The 16,671-nt window shown below is 34.2% G+C and overlaps 1 protein-coding gene across 2 annotated transcripts in view; it reads right to left on the reverse strand.

The window, feature by feature from the left end:
- The window catches only part of TP53BP1 (tumor protein p53 binding protein 1), a 118,447-nt gene that overhangs the window by 71,770 nt on the left and 30,006 nt on the right, over positions 1-16,671 (reverse strand). The window lies entirely within an intron of this gene.

Raw genomic sequence — 16,671 nt, forward strand, 5'->3', positions numbered from 1 at the left:
TGTTTTTCTTTCTTTTTCAACTTTGGGGGTGAAAGTAAGAGAAAGCAGATTTTTGCTTATTGATTTTTTTTAAAGAATAGTTTCAGGTATGATGAGTCTAAAATGTGACCAGTCCAGTGGTAAGAGCAGAGTGAAGGTATAAAGTAAGACTAGGAATTAGAGGAACCATGAGGGTAATATATTAAAAGAATCAGCAATTTATATAATGAAGTCCCCCCAGGGCAATAGCAAGAAATAGGATAGAGAAAAAAACTAAGCATCAAAGCCATTGAAAAAGGTAGAAAAATGACCTATGGGTTGGCAGATGATAGAGATGAACTTCAAAAAAGGAGTTGTTGAGTAAGAGTGGCAGAGTAAGAATCTCGAGGTAGGAATGAGAAGCAAGGACTACACCAACTTTTCCAGGCTCATGTGAGATATGAGGAATAGGAAAGAGAAGCTACAACTGAGTGTGTTGCCAAAAATGTGGAATCTTCAGGGAAAAGCTAGGTTTTAGTTAATGCCTAAAAGAAATTAGAATGAAGGGGTGATTGTGTCTTTTTTGTCACAACATGTAATTTGTTTTTCTTTTTTCTGGTGACTGAATATCCTTATCTCACCCAGGCAGGAAGTTCAGCAGCCACTCCCAAGCCTGATCCCAGTACTGACAGGCATAGCTTTAACATGTTCTGTTTTTCTGACCTATCCCAGTTGCCCCTCCTTAGACAGTCTGGTGAACATCTGCTTGAGAGGGCTCACCATATTGGTGCCAGACTTAGTGTGAACAAGTGGCTTTTGCCCTACTGTGGCTCAGAGCTCCTAAATTCTAGTGATCCATTAGCCTCTACATCTTCCTAAAAGCAGGGATTACAGCCTGCTCCAACACCACCCAATCATGTAATTTCAAGAGTATGGGGAGCTCCTCAGTGAGGAAACTCCCTCTACCAATACAAATCTGCAACTGCTCATCCACTTCTGGTTTTAGAGCACTGTCTGAGGCACTAAGAAGCTAAGTGACTTGCCTAAAGTCATACAGTCAGTGTGCGTCAGAGGCTAGATGTCAGATTTTGCTCACTCCCTTGGCCAGCTCTCTGTCCATTACCAACTCACTGCCATTCACAGGCTGTACAGAAGAGAATAGGAATAAGCAGAAGGAGGGCAGGAATAAGTAGGGATTAGAGCATGGTAGGGGGAAGCAGTAGGAAGGCTGACCTAATCAATCCACAGTGACCCCAGGGACAACAATGATGATAGTCAGGATTCTGCTGGGCATCTAGATGATCAAATTATGAGATTAGGAAATTGAGAGATAAACTACAGAAACAAAAAAAAAAAATAAGGAAAAGGGAACAGGGGATATCTTGCTGGGTAGAGGAAAGAAGGATATATCAAAAAATAGAGGTGATATTAAAAACAGAAAATATCAATAAAAATACATTGTTTTAAGAAAAGAAAAGCTTCCATTTAGAACACTGAACATGTGCTTCTCTGGTCTTGTCTTCTACAGGTTCCTTTGTCTCCAAGCAAGAAATGTTCTGTGTCCTGTTTTGTCTGCCTCATTTCTATGAGCAAAATGAGGGTAGGACTGGATGGGTGAAGTTCTCCCAGATTTGTTTCCGGGGGTCAGTAAGAAATTTCCTCCTCCCTGGAGATTTAATAGCATGAAGGTTCTACTTCTTATTCAACTAGACTACTTCTTATTCTACTTCTTATTCAATTAGACTCAACAAACTCAACAAAACTTATTAAACACATGTTAGAAACAAGGAACTGCCTTAGGCACTAGGCGAATTGTCCCTGTTCTCAAGAAATATGTATTAGTGTTTCATTGAACATACAGCTCCAGCAGTCCAGAGTTTCTCTTTTCAGTCCTTGTATCATTTTTCCTACCTTCAACTTCCTGACATTAGTTTAAATTTCCTTCTGCTTCCATTTTCTTCCTGCTAGAAATTTATCTTTTTAATAAAGCAAAGCACTGGCACAAACAAAAAGCTATTATTTTGTTTACGTGATCGCCACAGGTGGGGCCAGAAGTGGTGAGATACCTTGTGCCACAATAGTGCTGCCTTAGGGCCATGTGGTGCACTTCAACCCTAATGTAGCACTCAAACTTGCAAGCCTGGACAGCAAACTCAGGATAAAAATATCTTCAAAAACCTGCTGAACTCCAACAGATTCACAACTAGAGGTGACTTCCTGACCTTCTTTTGATGTATTCAACAAGTTCAAATAAGAAGCTGCAATCCAGTAGACTCCCAGATATTTAGAATGCTAAGGTTAGAAAGTCCAGGCTTATAACAAAATCCAATATCAAGCATTCACTTGACCATAGGAAGCATTTTCACATCAAGTGATGTGAAATCTTTTTCACATTATCAAACATCACATATATTTTGACAGGTCACTTCTAATTTTAATTATTACAAACATAAAATGTTCAAATGCATAGAAATTTGTGTTAAAACTTGGTTCTGGGGGCAGCTAGGTGGTGCAGTGAGTAGAGCACTGGCCCTGGGGTCAGGAGGACCTGAGTTCAAATCTGGCCTTAGACACTTGACACACCACTAGCTGACCTCAGGCAAGTCACTTAACCCCAATTGCTTCACCTTCCCCCCTCACCCCTCCCCCAAAAAAAACTTGGTTCTAAAAGCAAATTGTCTGAACCAGTTGATCCAAAATGACTTTTTTTTATTTGATGATTATTTATCACTTTTATTGAAAGGCTTGTGTTCAGAAAACAAAAAGGATTTATATATGTAACCCATTTTAAGCAAATCCAATGTAAGAAAATAACGGATCTACCAAAAAAAAATGGAAAGTGGCAATTTTTTAAGGATGGGTCCTAATACTCATAACTACCACACTGTCTGAAACTCATAGAGTAGTATCACTTTGCTGTTATCAGTCTTTTTACTCTAGTAGCCTTTTCCCCTTCTATTTAAAAAACAAAACACAAAAACAGTATGGCACAGTGGAGTGGGTACTAGAAGAGTCTCAGCTCTACAAACTATGAGCCATATGGCCATAGGTAAGTCACTTAAGTTCTGCAAGTTTGAATTTCCTCAACTGAAAAATAAAGATAATATTTTCACTACGTACCCTCATAGGGTTATAAGGAAAGCACTTTGTAACCTGTAAAATACTATATAAAAATGAGCTATAGTTATTATTCTCAATAAAAACCCCACAAAGAAACATGGCACAGCCATCCCCATGGAAAAAAGATGGCATTATAATTAAAAAGAAAAAAAGAATGTCACCTAGAAGATTACATGAAAAGCTCTGTGGATTGTCCATCCAATTGCTTATCGTAGCCTGGACACTTGATTTTTTCCTGTGGAAAAATGATACTGAAGAGGACTGGAAAAAGAAACTCTGAACCACTGGAGCTAAATGATCAACATGAAGGACTTTCCCCCATAGGTATCTTGAGTATGCATACCTATACAAGTATGAGGAAATTACTTATTGGCTCCAGGAAATAAAGCTGGGAGAATCTCACTTGTAGGAATTAAAGAAGCTTTCATTCAGTATCAAATCTCAAGCAAATTTAACAGACCAATTGTATTACAGAATGAAGCATAAACTCTGTAGTTTGGCATTTAATGCCCTTTATAATGTGATCCCAAACTAGTTTTCCTGAATTACCTTCAACTCCTCATCCTGGTCCAGCCAAACAAATTTCCTCACTGTATCACAAATATACTTTTGTGGTTCAGCTCATCACTTAAAACAAACTGGAATGCCCGACCTCCTCTTTAACAATATAAATCCTATCCATCCAAGTCAGCATGATAATTCCTAGTCCAACATGGATAAACAAAGAATATGAATAATTCGAAAATGATGAAACACAAATTGTTAAACTAAAAAGTACTCAGTATCACTAATAAAGAAACAAAAATTAAAACAACTTTGACATACAACCTTCACAAGTATCAATTTGGCAAAAATTGTAAAAAGCAATATAGCTCAATGATGGAGGGGATTGTGGAGAAAGAGATCTATTAGTCTGCTGCTGTTACATCTGCAAACTTGCAAAATCTTTTTGGAAAGCAATCTGTTAACACACCAAAAGTTACAAAAAAAAAAAATCATACCTTTTGACCCAATAATTCTATTCTTAGAATATACTGTGAAAGTATTTTTTAAAGAGCTTCCTATATAAAGATTTTCATAACAGTATTAAGTATAATTTCAAAAAACTGAAAGTAACCCAAATGTCCAACAACAGGGGACTGGCTAAATAATGTGTTTAATTAATATAATAGAATATTATAAAGTAAATACAAGTAAAGTATTTATTGTTTATACAATATGACTTTGGTACTTTAATAGATCTGATCTCATTGGTCTGGTTATTCCTTCTACCAGCGCATATTACAAACAATCTATGCTACCTCAGTCTGTGAGACTGTTTTATTCAAATTCTTCCTGCCATAGAAGATTTACACAACATACTGAAGACCTTCTTCTAAATCCAAAATATTCTCAGTATATGACTGAACAACCTCCTTTTCCAGTTACACACATCTTTGATAATTCTATGCCACTTCTTGGGCACAAGTTATCATTTTAATATGGTACAGCCAACTTATGCCCCTCTGCGGGTCTATTGCCAAAGTCACCTGCAATTCTAATTTTCATAGCCATACAATATCATCAGGAAAAACTGATGTCAAGAAGTTGAGCTCTGGTGGCAGAAAACAGCCTGGAATCACTGAAAACAGTGCAATTTACCAAATGCAATCTACCTTTTTCTATTCCCTCTACTCAATTCACACACACCCCCACCACCATCGCGATCACCACCATCACTATCACTACTGCCACCACCACCAGAGGTAAACAGAGCCCAATTCTAACATAAAATGGAAAGTTGAAAAACAGGCTAGAAAAATGAACAACAAAAAAAGAACCCAACCAATAAAAAGCTACTATAGTGACAGAGAAGCTCAAAACACAAACTCATAAGACAATGAACTGAAAAAACCTAAAAGTAAAACCTCAAAGAAAAAAATGCAGACTGGACACAAGTCCAACAAGAATTCCTAGAGAAACTAAGGAGATTAAAAGAGAGAAAAAAAATTATTTTAAAAATCAAATAAGAATGATAGAGAAAATTTTGGGAAAAGAAATGAGTAATATAAGAAAATTATGAAAACAGAATTAAGAACTTGGTAAAGGAGGCTCAAAAAATTTTGAAGAAAATAACTCTTCAAAAGTCAAAATTGTCCAAATGGTAAAACAGGTACCAAAAACTACTAAATAAAATAACCTCTTAAAAATCTGAACTGGCCAAATGGCAAAAGAAGAACAAAACCTCACTGAAGAAAATAATTCCTTAAAAATCAGAATTGGTCAAGTAAAAGCTAATGATTCTATGAGATATAAGAAAAAATAAAACAAAATCAAAAGAAAGTGTGAAACATCTCATAGGAAAAATAACTAACCCAGAAAATAAGTCATGGAGAGATAATTTAAGAATTATTGGACTACTTCAAAGCCATGGTCAAAAAAAGAGCCCCGATCTCACATTTCAAGAAATTATAAAGGAAAACTTCCAGGACATCTTAGAACTAAAGAGCAAAATTGAAATTGAAAGACTGCTAATTACCTCCTAAAAGAGACCATAAAATGAAAATTTCCAGGAAAATCATAGCCAAATTCTAGAGCTTACAGGGTCAAGGAGAAAAACAAAAAGCAGTCAGGAAAAAAAAGAATTTAAATACCATAGAGCCACAGTCAGGATAATACAAGATTTAGGGAGCAGAGGGCTTAGAATATGGTCTTCCAGAAGGCAAAGGAGCTAGGATGAATATAAAAAATAAACTACTTGGCAAAACTGAGCATAATCCTACAAGGAAAGGAGGAAAGGAAAGAGACTTTAATGCAGTAGAGGACTACGTTCCTGATGAAAAAATTAGAGCTGAATAGAAAATTTGATAAACAAAAAGTTCAAAAAAAGTATAAAAAGGTAAGCACAAGTGAGAAATCATAAGGAATTTAATAAGGCTAAACTGTTTCCATTCCCAAAAATGAAGATGATACATGTAACGCCTAAGATCATTAAGGCAGTTAGGAGACTACTTAAACTGAAGGCATGAGTGTGAATCTAATACATTGGGATGGTCTCAAGAGCAAAATGGATGGGTGGAGAAAGAAAGATCTACCAGAAAAAGAACGAAGGTAAAGGAAGAATAGGGAATATTATCTCACAAGAGCCATGCAAGGAAGAGTTATTACAGTGAGGGGTGGGAGGTGGGGGTGAGGGGTGGGAGGAGAGAATAAGGAAAAGGGAACACTTGAACCTCACTCTTAGCTGAACTGATTCAAAGAGGGAAGAATATAGAAATTAATCTTGCCTAACAGTGAAATAGGAAGAGAAGGAGTTAAGAGAAAGCAAGGAGAGAGTGATAAAAAGAAGGGTAGATTAAGGGAGGCAGTGGTCAGAAGCAAAATAGATTTTTGAAGAGGGGAAGGGGTAAAGAAAGAAAAGCATGAAGAGAATAGGATCATAACTATGAACATACATGGGATTAATTTTACCCACAAAACAGCAGCAAAAAGCAAAATGGCTTAGAAACCAGAATTCAAAAATGTATTGTTTGGGAGAGACACACTTGAAACAGAAAGACACACAAAGAGTTAAAATAAGGAGCTGGAGCAGAATCTATTATACTTCAACTGAAGTAAAAAAGGCTGGGGTAATAATCATAAAGCAAAAGGAAAAATAGATCTAATTAAAAGAGATAATATTTAATTTAATATTTAGTTAATTATCATATTTATATAGAATATAATATATACAATTATATTATAATTAATTTAATTGATAATATTTAATTTAATAATAATTAAAAGAGATAATAATGAAGGAAACTACATTTTGCTACAAAAGTACCATAGAAAATGAAGTAATATCGATATTAAGCATATAAGCACGAAATGGCAAAGCATTCAAATTCTTAAAACTGAAGTTAAATGAAACAAGAAGAAACAGACAGTAAAACTATACTAGCAAGGGACCTCAATTTATTCTTCTCAGACCTGGATAAATCTAACCATAAAATAAATATGAAAGAAATTAGGGAGATAAATATAATTTTAGAAAAATTATGCATGAAATAGGAATAGGAATATGAAATAGGAATAGAAAGGAGTATATCATTTTCATAGTTGTACATAGCACCACGAAAACTGACCAGAGCATAAAAACCTCATAAATAAATACAGGAAAGCAGAAATATTCAATGCACTCCATTTCAGACCATCATGCAATAAAAAATTCATTCAATAAAGGGTCTTTGAAGCCAAATTAAAAATTGGAAACTAAATAATATAACCTTAAAGAGTGAATAGGTCAAAGAACAAATCACAAAAACAATCAATAATTTAATTAAATGACCATGATAAGACAATACACCAAATTTCCGAGATGCAGCCGAAGCAGTATTTAAGACAAAATTTATATTTCCAAGTGTTTATGTCAATAAAAGAGAGAAAAAGGAAATCAATGAGCTGGACATGCTACTGAAAAAGAAAACTAAAAAGTACAAATTAAAAATCTTCAATTAAACAACAAAATAGAAATCACGAAAATCAAAGAAGAAATTAATAATACTGAAAGTTTTAAAAACTGAACTAGTAAATAAAATGAAACAGACAGGATATGCGACTAGAAGACTAGAAAAAAAAACAAATTTAAAAATTCCCAAAATAGAAATCCTGAAAAATCAGAGGAGAGATTAATAAAATTAAAAGTAACACAGACAACAACAAAACACTGAACTAGTAAATACAACTAGAAGCTGGTTTATGGGGTGAAAATAAAATAGATAAGCCATTGGTTGATTTGATTTTTTTAAAAAAGAAATCAAATCGCCACCAACGAAATGAAAAGGATGAGCGTACAACCAATTAAGATGAAATTAAAGCAATTTCAGGAGCTATTTTACTCAATTATATGCCAATAAAACTGACAATCTAATTTAAATGGATGAATATTTATAAAAATATATATTGTCCAGATTTACAGAAGAGGAAATTGAATACTTATCTTAAAAAAGAAATGTAACAGGCCATAAAAGCTCCCTGAGGGAAAAAAAAAAAACCCAGAACCAGACGGATTTACAAGTGAATTCTACCAAACATTTAAAGAACAATTAATTCTAAAACTATGTATTTTTAAAAATAGGTAAAGAATGAGTGCTAGCCAAATTCCTTCTATGATACAAATTAGGTTTTGATACCTAAACCCAGGGAAGTAAAAACAGAGAAAGAAAATTATAAACCAATTTCTCTAATGAATAGCAATGCAAAAAATTTTAAGTAAAATACTAGAAAGGAGATTACTGCAAGATATCCCAAAGATCATACACCATGGCCAGGTGGGTTTTATACCAAGAATGCAGGGCTGGTTCAGTATTAGAAAAACTGTAAGCATAACTGACCACATCAATAACAAAAACAACAAAAATAAAATGATTGTGATTACATCAACAGATACAAAAAAACACTTTTGACAAAATACAACATTCATTCCTATTAAAAACATGAGAAAGCATAGAAATAAATGGAGCTTTTCTTAAAATGACAAGTAATATTTTTCTAAAACCTAGAACAAGCATTATCTGTAACAAGAATAAACTAGAAGCCTTTCCAGTAAAGATAAGGGGTGAAACGAGGATGTCCATTATCACATTATTAAATATTGTGCTAAACATGCCAGCTATAGAAATAAGACCAGAAAAAGAAATTGAAGAAATAAGAAGCCAATGAAGAAATAAAACTCTCTTTTTGCAAATGATACAATGGTATACTTAAAAGAACCTGAATCTACTAAAAAGCTAGTTGAAACAATTAACAAATATAGCAGAGTTCCAGGATGTAAAATAAACTCACAAATATCATCAGTATTTCTATATATTACTAGCAAAACCAAGCAGGAAGAGATAGAAAGAAAAATTCCATTTAAAATAACTGCAGGAATTATAAAATACTTGGGAGTCTAGCTGCCAAGAAAACCCAGGAATTATATGAGCACAATGACAAAACACTGTTCACACAAATACAAACAGATCTAAATAACTGGGAAAACATTAATTATACATGGGCAGGATGAGTCAATATAATAAAAATGATAAATTACCTAAATTAATTAAGTGCCTTACCAAACTACCAAAAAATTATTTGATAAAGCTAGAAAAAATAATGAAATGCATCTAGAAGAACAAAACATCAATTATCAAAGGGAATCAATAAAAAAAAAAAGTGAAGGAAAGCTAGTAGTACCAGATTTCAAACTCAATTACAAAGTGGTAATCATGAAAACAATCTGGCACCAGCTAAGAAAAAGTGTGGTGGATCAGTGGAAGAGATTACGTACATAATACACAGTAGGAAATGACCATAGCAATTTCGTGTTTGATAAATCGAAAGATCCAAGCTCTTGGGGCAAGAACTCACTATCTGACAAATATTTCTGGGAAAACTGGAAAGCAGTTTGGCAGAAATTAGGCATAGTTTCTCACAATGTGAGAAAACATCTCACAATGTGCACCAAGAGAAGGTCAAAATGGGTATATGATTAAGACATACAGAGCGATATCATAAGGAAATTAGGGGAGCATGGAAAATTTTATCTGTCAGATCCATGAATAAGGAAGGAATTTATGACTAAACAACAGATTAGAAGGATTACGGGAAGTAAAATAGATAATTTTTACTATACGAAATTAAAACAGTTCTGCACAAACAAACAAAATGCAGCCAAGATTAGAAGAAAAGCAAAGAAACTGCAGGGAAAAAATTACAGCAAGTAAAGGCCTCATTTCTCAACATAGTCCAATTTATAAAAGTATGAGCCATTTCCCAATTGAAAAATGGTCAAAGGATATGAACAGGCAGTTTTGAGAAGAAGAAATCGAAGCTATCTATAGTTATATTAAAAAAAATGCACTAAATCAATCTTGATTAGAGAAATGCAAATAAAACATTCTGAGGTACCACCTAGGGGCAGCTAGGTGGTGCAGTACATAGAGAATTGGGCCTGGAATCAGGAAGACCTGAGTTGAAATCTGGCCTCAGACACTAAGTATGGGCAAGTCACTTAACCTCTCACTCAGTCTCCTCATCTGTAAAATGAGCTGAAGAAGGAAATGGCAAATGATTTCAGTATCTTTGCCAAGACAACACCATATGTGGTCATGAAAAATCATGCAATACTGAAATGACTTAACAACAACAAACCATTCTTTCCAATTTCATTTTCTTGAATGCTCATTCCATTTTTTCACGGAATATGTTTTGAATTGTCAAATTACAAATGTGATAGTATTGAAGATGTAAATTAAATCAAAGAAATTGGATCTGTTCCATTTCACATCTAATTGTTCCTCCTCCAGTATTATCTATTAACATTATTTGAATGATCTGGCTTAGTTAGCTGAGTCTCAGGTCAAACTTTCTGCAGATATGTTTTTCCCTCCACCCTTCACCGTTTACTGTTTTGTGAGACTACCACACAGAATCTTCCCTCATTCTCTTCATAACATTTTGCAAATATAATACTCTCTAAAAGGATCCACTAGCCAAGGAAATAAAGTTTGCTGGCTAGAGCAATTTCTGGGTTCTTTTGGCCTCCTTGTTATGGTGACTGCTTTTCATCAGTTAAACTTCTCTAAGAAATGGTGAATAATCAGAGTCAACATAATTTACTTTTACCTATATCTCATAATAAATAAGTCGGGTAAAAGCTGTTGTAATAGCACAAAATTCTGTCTTCTTATCTTTATTCTTTTTTTCTAACTGGGTGTCAAATTTAACCTCTAAAACAGATCATAAATTTTGACCATCTTTTGATCTAGCTATGTACAGACAGCAGATTCTGAAATAATAATCATTTCCAATCAGCTAAGATATGATCAACTTCATATTTTTATGTAATGTTGTTCAGTGGTCAGCATGTCCAGGTGAAAAGAACACCTATAACTAACGAGAGATCACTAATTTACCAAAGTATAAATATATTATGAAAGTGTTCTAAGTGCCTCAAAAGGAAGCTATTACTATATGAATACAAAGTGTTCTTACTTCAAAAGTCAACAAGTTTTCATCCCAAATATCATGGAGTAAAAGCATTTCAACCTTAAACTTTCTTGAATTTATGTAAGATACGTACAATTTTTAAGTTAGGAAAAAAGTTTTTGAACTTCTCTAAAAACTAACAATTTGAATGTGTAATTTTTTCCCTAAATTTTCTCAGATGATTATTATCTTTTAATTACCTTAGTCTGTTTGATTTACTTTTACAAAAACAACAACAAAAAAATTTTTTGCCCTTTTAATTAACAGATAACATCCACAGGTGCAGAGAAAAAAAAAATCCTAAGTAGCTAAGTAAGCCTTATAAACCTTAAAACACAAACCTACTTCTTTCTGAAACAATGTGGACTTTTACATGAGCAATTTCTTTAGTCTTTTAAGAAAATAACTGGAATTTTTATTTGGGTACTAGGTTCACAATGCTATAATTCTGAGGATAAATTTTTGATACCTTTTCTTTTAAAACTATGAGTCTATAATAAAAATATAAAGGAATAAGTGATACTTTCACATGAAAAAAATTTTTAAACTAAATGAAAGGAGTATAGGATAGAAGTCCTGCAATATTTATACCATTTCTCCTTAGGTTTTGGTTTTCTTCAACAGGCATATATACTGAACTATTACTTGGATCACGGGTTCACAGATTTAGTGATGGAAAGAACCTTACAGGCAATTTAGTCTCAAACTTCATGGTCTCAGGACTCCTTTACATGTTCAAAAATTTCTGAGGACCCTCCCCAAAGAGCTTTTGTTTATATGGGTCATATCTATCAATATTTACCAAATTAGAAATTAAAATATCATAGTATTATTATCAAAATAATTTTGACCTCAAGGATCTCAGGGATCCTTCAGAGCAAACTTTGAGAACTACTGATTTAGTTCAAACCCCACCCTCAGTATTACAAATGGGGAAATTGAGGCTCAAATTAGTTAGATGATTTGCCCAAAATCACATAAATAGTAAGTAGTAGAGTCAGGATTTAATATCAGATCTCCTGATTTGAAATCCAACCCTCTTTTCTACCACACCAGACTTACTGTTGTTTACTAGTGGATGCCTTTTAACACTGAGCTTGCTAAAATTTTCCATTTCTATTCATATCTGATACATTTTAAGTTCCTCATAGCATTAAAACCATCAAGTTTTTTCTTCCCCAGATCTCCATGGAATATGCTAGCAGGCTGACTGATGACCTTAAATGGGCTTCTTTTGTAGAATAAGTAAGAAAGTATTAGAAATGGGGTAAGAAGGAGGAATTTAATACCAAATGTTGAACTACTCTAAGTATTTGGAAATTTACTATATTTCTAAAGGCTCTCAAGAAAGGTAAATCCATAACCTCACTCATTAGCTCAATTCAGTGTTGGGAACACTGATGGAAAGCTCTCTTATTTCCAACCTCTTGTTAAATATAAGCCCACTATCTCTTCTTTTATCCTTTGGGAAGATGGTCACAGCTGCTCACCATTTGCTCTTATACTTCAATAAAAGCCATCTAATAAGACAATATATTGCATATAATAATAATACTATATATTCCCATAATGGGTCAAACCAACAGTCCACCTATCCTACCATTTTGTATCTGATGGTAATACCAAATAATAATTTGTGGGAGAGCATGTTAATATATGTATCCTCAAACAAGTCATATTACTATGCCAATTATAACTTACCTTAATTTATTTTTAGCCTAGCATTCATGAATTTATTAAATCAACCTTGAGGTTACTTAAGATTTTTTTTTTGCTCAATTACCCCTTTTACTAACTTGCCACACAAATTAATTTATGCAAATGTGTAATATAGTGTATAAAGTAGTAGTACTTCCTTTGTTGGTCTAAATTTATATCCTTCAAGGGCTGTCCCTTATTTGTAGTATTATACTGAGACTCTAAATAATCTAAATAATTTTTCCAATTATTTATTAGAAGTAATTTCAAGTTTACCTTTGTTGTTGTTCAGTTGTTTCAGTCTTATCTAACACTTTGTGACCCCATTTGGAGTTTTGTTAACAAATATACTAGTGTTTTGTCATTTCCTTTTCCAGTTCATTTTACAGATGAGGAAAAACAGCATTAAGTGACTTGCCCAGGGTCACACAGCTGGTACATGTCTGAGGCCAAATTTGAACTCAGATCTTCGTAACTCCAGGCCTGGTGCTCTATTCACTACAGCACCTAGCTGCCCTTTGCAAGTCCGCCTTATCCACAGTCTTAATATTTTTGCAGATTTCAATCAAAACTAGACTTCTCAGCCTCTATCTTTCCAAACTAAAGAATCAAACAGATCAATGACCTGGGAATGCAACTAAAAAAACTAGAAAACCAAAAATTTAAACACTAAAATAGAAATTCTGAAAATTTAAGAGTTTCCAACAAAACTGAAAGCAAACTAAAGAAACATAATTTTTACTAGGTTATTCTCACATAACTGAAAGTCTCTCTATATTCCCTTAATCATTTTCATTGCCTTTCTCTGGACATTGTCCAGTACCAGTAGTCTACTGAAATGCAGCAACCAGAGAGTTCCAAATAGTATTAAAAAGAGTAGGATAAGATTGTTTGTTTCTAAACAGTCTTCCTAATGATGTTCAACATTTTGTTCTTTTTGACTAGAGTACCTAGCACATTGCTAGCACATCATAACATCCAAGGTATATAAAAGTCATAAAATCAGAGACTTGCTGATTTGCAAAGAATCTCAAAAATCATCTAGTTCAACCCTCATCCAAAGCATAAATCTAATCTGTAATATTCCCAACAAGTAGCCATCAAGTCTATCCAGGCTCTATTTGAAGCTCTCCATTGTCCGTGAGCTCAGTAACCCATCCCACCACAGCCCATTCCATTGACCATAATTTGTTAGTCTAATTTTTGAAAACTTTCTTTATATGAAGGAGCCTAAATCCACCTCCATGTAATTTCCATCCACTGGAAATTCCATTCCACTCCAGTCTTACTCTTTGGGGCTATGAACCAAATCTAATTCCTCTTCTATATAACAAAATAATGTTTTAAATAGTTGAGAACAGCTATGTTGCTATCCTACCCCACCAAGTGCTCTCTTCTTTAGGATGAATATCCCAGTTCTTTCAACTGATCCCTAGAGTCAATTTCCCCTAAAAGACTTTTAGACTCTTAGCTTTCTGTTCTCAAAATTAAACAATCCCAATCTCTTTAATTTCTCACAAATACAACTTTTCAACTCTTTAATTGGCTTTATTTTTCTAATTTGAACCCTTTAAAACTTTGTTTTTCTCAATATTCAATCCCAAAATTGAGCACAGTTCAATAAACCTCATTCATTCAAGACTTCATTAATTCAGAATCTGTGATAACTCTGAAAACAGAAACAAAAAAGTTTTTCTACAAATAAAAGGTTTGCTAAAGCAGATCAATATTAAAAATTGAGCTCACAAAGAAAATGCTTAAACTACTTAACAGAACTTTTATTAAGCACCTTCAAGTACTTTATAAAATATGATAAAAAAAAATTGAACATAGAAGGCCTAACATTTTCGTGGCCTAATCATCGAAATTCAAATTACTATACTTATGTAATAATACCACACTTCTTTTAATATATATCTATCACAGTCAACAAACATGTATGAAGCACCTACTATGTGCTAGTTACAGTGCTAAGCACTAGGGAAACAAAAAAGGAAAAAAATCCCTGTTCTCAAAGAGCTCACACTCTATAACAACGGAAACAACATACAAACAACTATATACAAACAGAATATATGCAAAATATGTTAGAGATTATCAAAAGAGAGAAGGCACTAGCATTAAGATGGATGTGGAAAGGCTTTTTGGAGAAGGTAAGATCAAGAGATTGAGATGAAAAAGAATAAAATTCCAAGCATGGAAAACAGTCAGTAAAAATACCCTGAGAGGAAAGATAGAGTGTCTTATGGACACAGCAAGGAGGCTAGTGAGGTGGATACATAAGGGCCTGTACCAGGGTGGTGCCAATGTCAGAGAAGGGGGCATTTATAAGAGATATTGCAAAAGTAGAATCAACAAGACTTGGCAACTGATGGATATGATGGGGTTAGGAGGAAAAGGGAAAGTACTGATGGAATATGATGGGGTTAGGAGGAAAAGGGAAAGTAGTAGAGAATGACTCCTAGGTCAGGAGTCAAAGGAAATGGGAGGATGGTGGTGCTCCTGACAGTAAGTAGTATGTAAGTTAGAAACAGTGGAGGCTTTGGGGAAAAGGTAATGAGTTCAGTTTTGGACATACTAAGTTTAAGATGTCTATAGAACATCCTGTTTGAGATCTCCAAGAAATGTCAGTAAAAGGTTAGGGCTGAATAAGTAGATCTGGGAAAGATATGTATAGAGATGATAACTGAATCCGTTGGAGTTGAAAAAATCACCAAGCAAAATAGTAAAAAGGAAAAAGGAAAGAGGGCTCAGGGCAGAGTCTTGGATGACACCCACAGTTAGTGGGTAAGACCTGGATGAAGATACTGGAAAGGTGATAAAGAAAGATTAGAATGGGGAGAGACCTGAGGCAGGCAAACAAACTAGCAGGCTTTTGTTATAGTCCAAGTGTGAAGTGACAATGAAGGCCTCCACCAGGGCAGAGGCAGTATCAGAAGAAAGAACAAGCTTGGCAACAGATTGGATATGGGGGGTGAGAGATAGTAAGGAGTCCAGGGTTACTCCTAGGTTTCAAGTCTTTAGGACTGGGAAGATTGTGCTACCCTCAACAGTAATAAGGAAGGGAAGGGGAGGAGGAGGCTTAGAGAGAAAGAAAGTTCTCTTTTTGGACATGCTGAGTTTAAGATGTCTACTGGACATCAAAGTGTTTAAAAGGCAATTGAAAACACAAGCATAAAAGTCAGCAGAAAAGTCAGGGTAAAACAAGAACATCTGAGAATCCTCAACATAGACGTGATAATTAAAGCCATGGAAGCTGATGAGATGACCAAGTGAAGCAATATAAAAGGATAAGAAAAAGGGACAAGGACAGAGCCCTATGAGACACCTACAGTGAGATGATGTACCACAGATGAGGAACCAGTAAAGGAAAATTAGGAGAGGAAAACCATAAAAGAGTAGCGTTAAAAAAAAAACCTAAAGAGAAGAAAGTATTAAGGAGAAAAGAGTGATGTGTCACTGCAGAAAGAGGTCAAGAAAGATGAAGACTGAGAAAAAACCATTAGACTTCACAATTTATTCAAAGCAGTAATTCAGTATCCCTTCACATAACTAGTCTAAATTCATTAAATTATACTCTTAAAAAAGAGCCTATTTATGTAATTAATATCATGGAAATGTTGCCCAAATGTTGAATATGCCTTTAGGCATTCTAGAATTGGCTTTACAGAAACATTATGTTGCTAATTCTTTGTCCCTTACAAATACCATTTTTCCAATTACACTCTCTCACATAGCACTGCATTAATATTTATACCTCAAGGATCCATGATTTTATTGGTAAGGATACTCCATCCATCCTCACAGAGTGCAACCCCTTCTATGCCTTAACAGATGATCTTTTAGTGGAAAAGGAAAAGACTTAACAGCCAACCTTTCAGAAATAAGCCACTCCATCACCAGGCC

The sequence above is a fragment of the Trichosurus vulpecula genome, chromosome 8 (assembly GCF_011100635.1).
Source record: "Trichosurus vulpecula isolate mTriVul1 chromosome 8, mTriVul1.pri, whole genome shotgun sequence".
NCBI lineage: Eukaryota > Metazoa > Chordata > Mammalia > Diprotodontia > Phalangeridae > Trichosurus > Trichosurus vulpecula.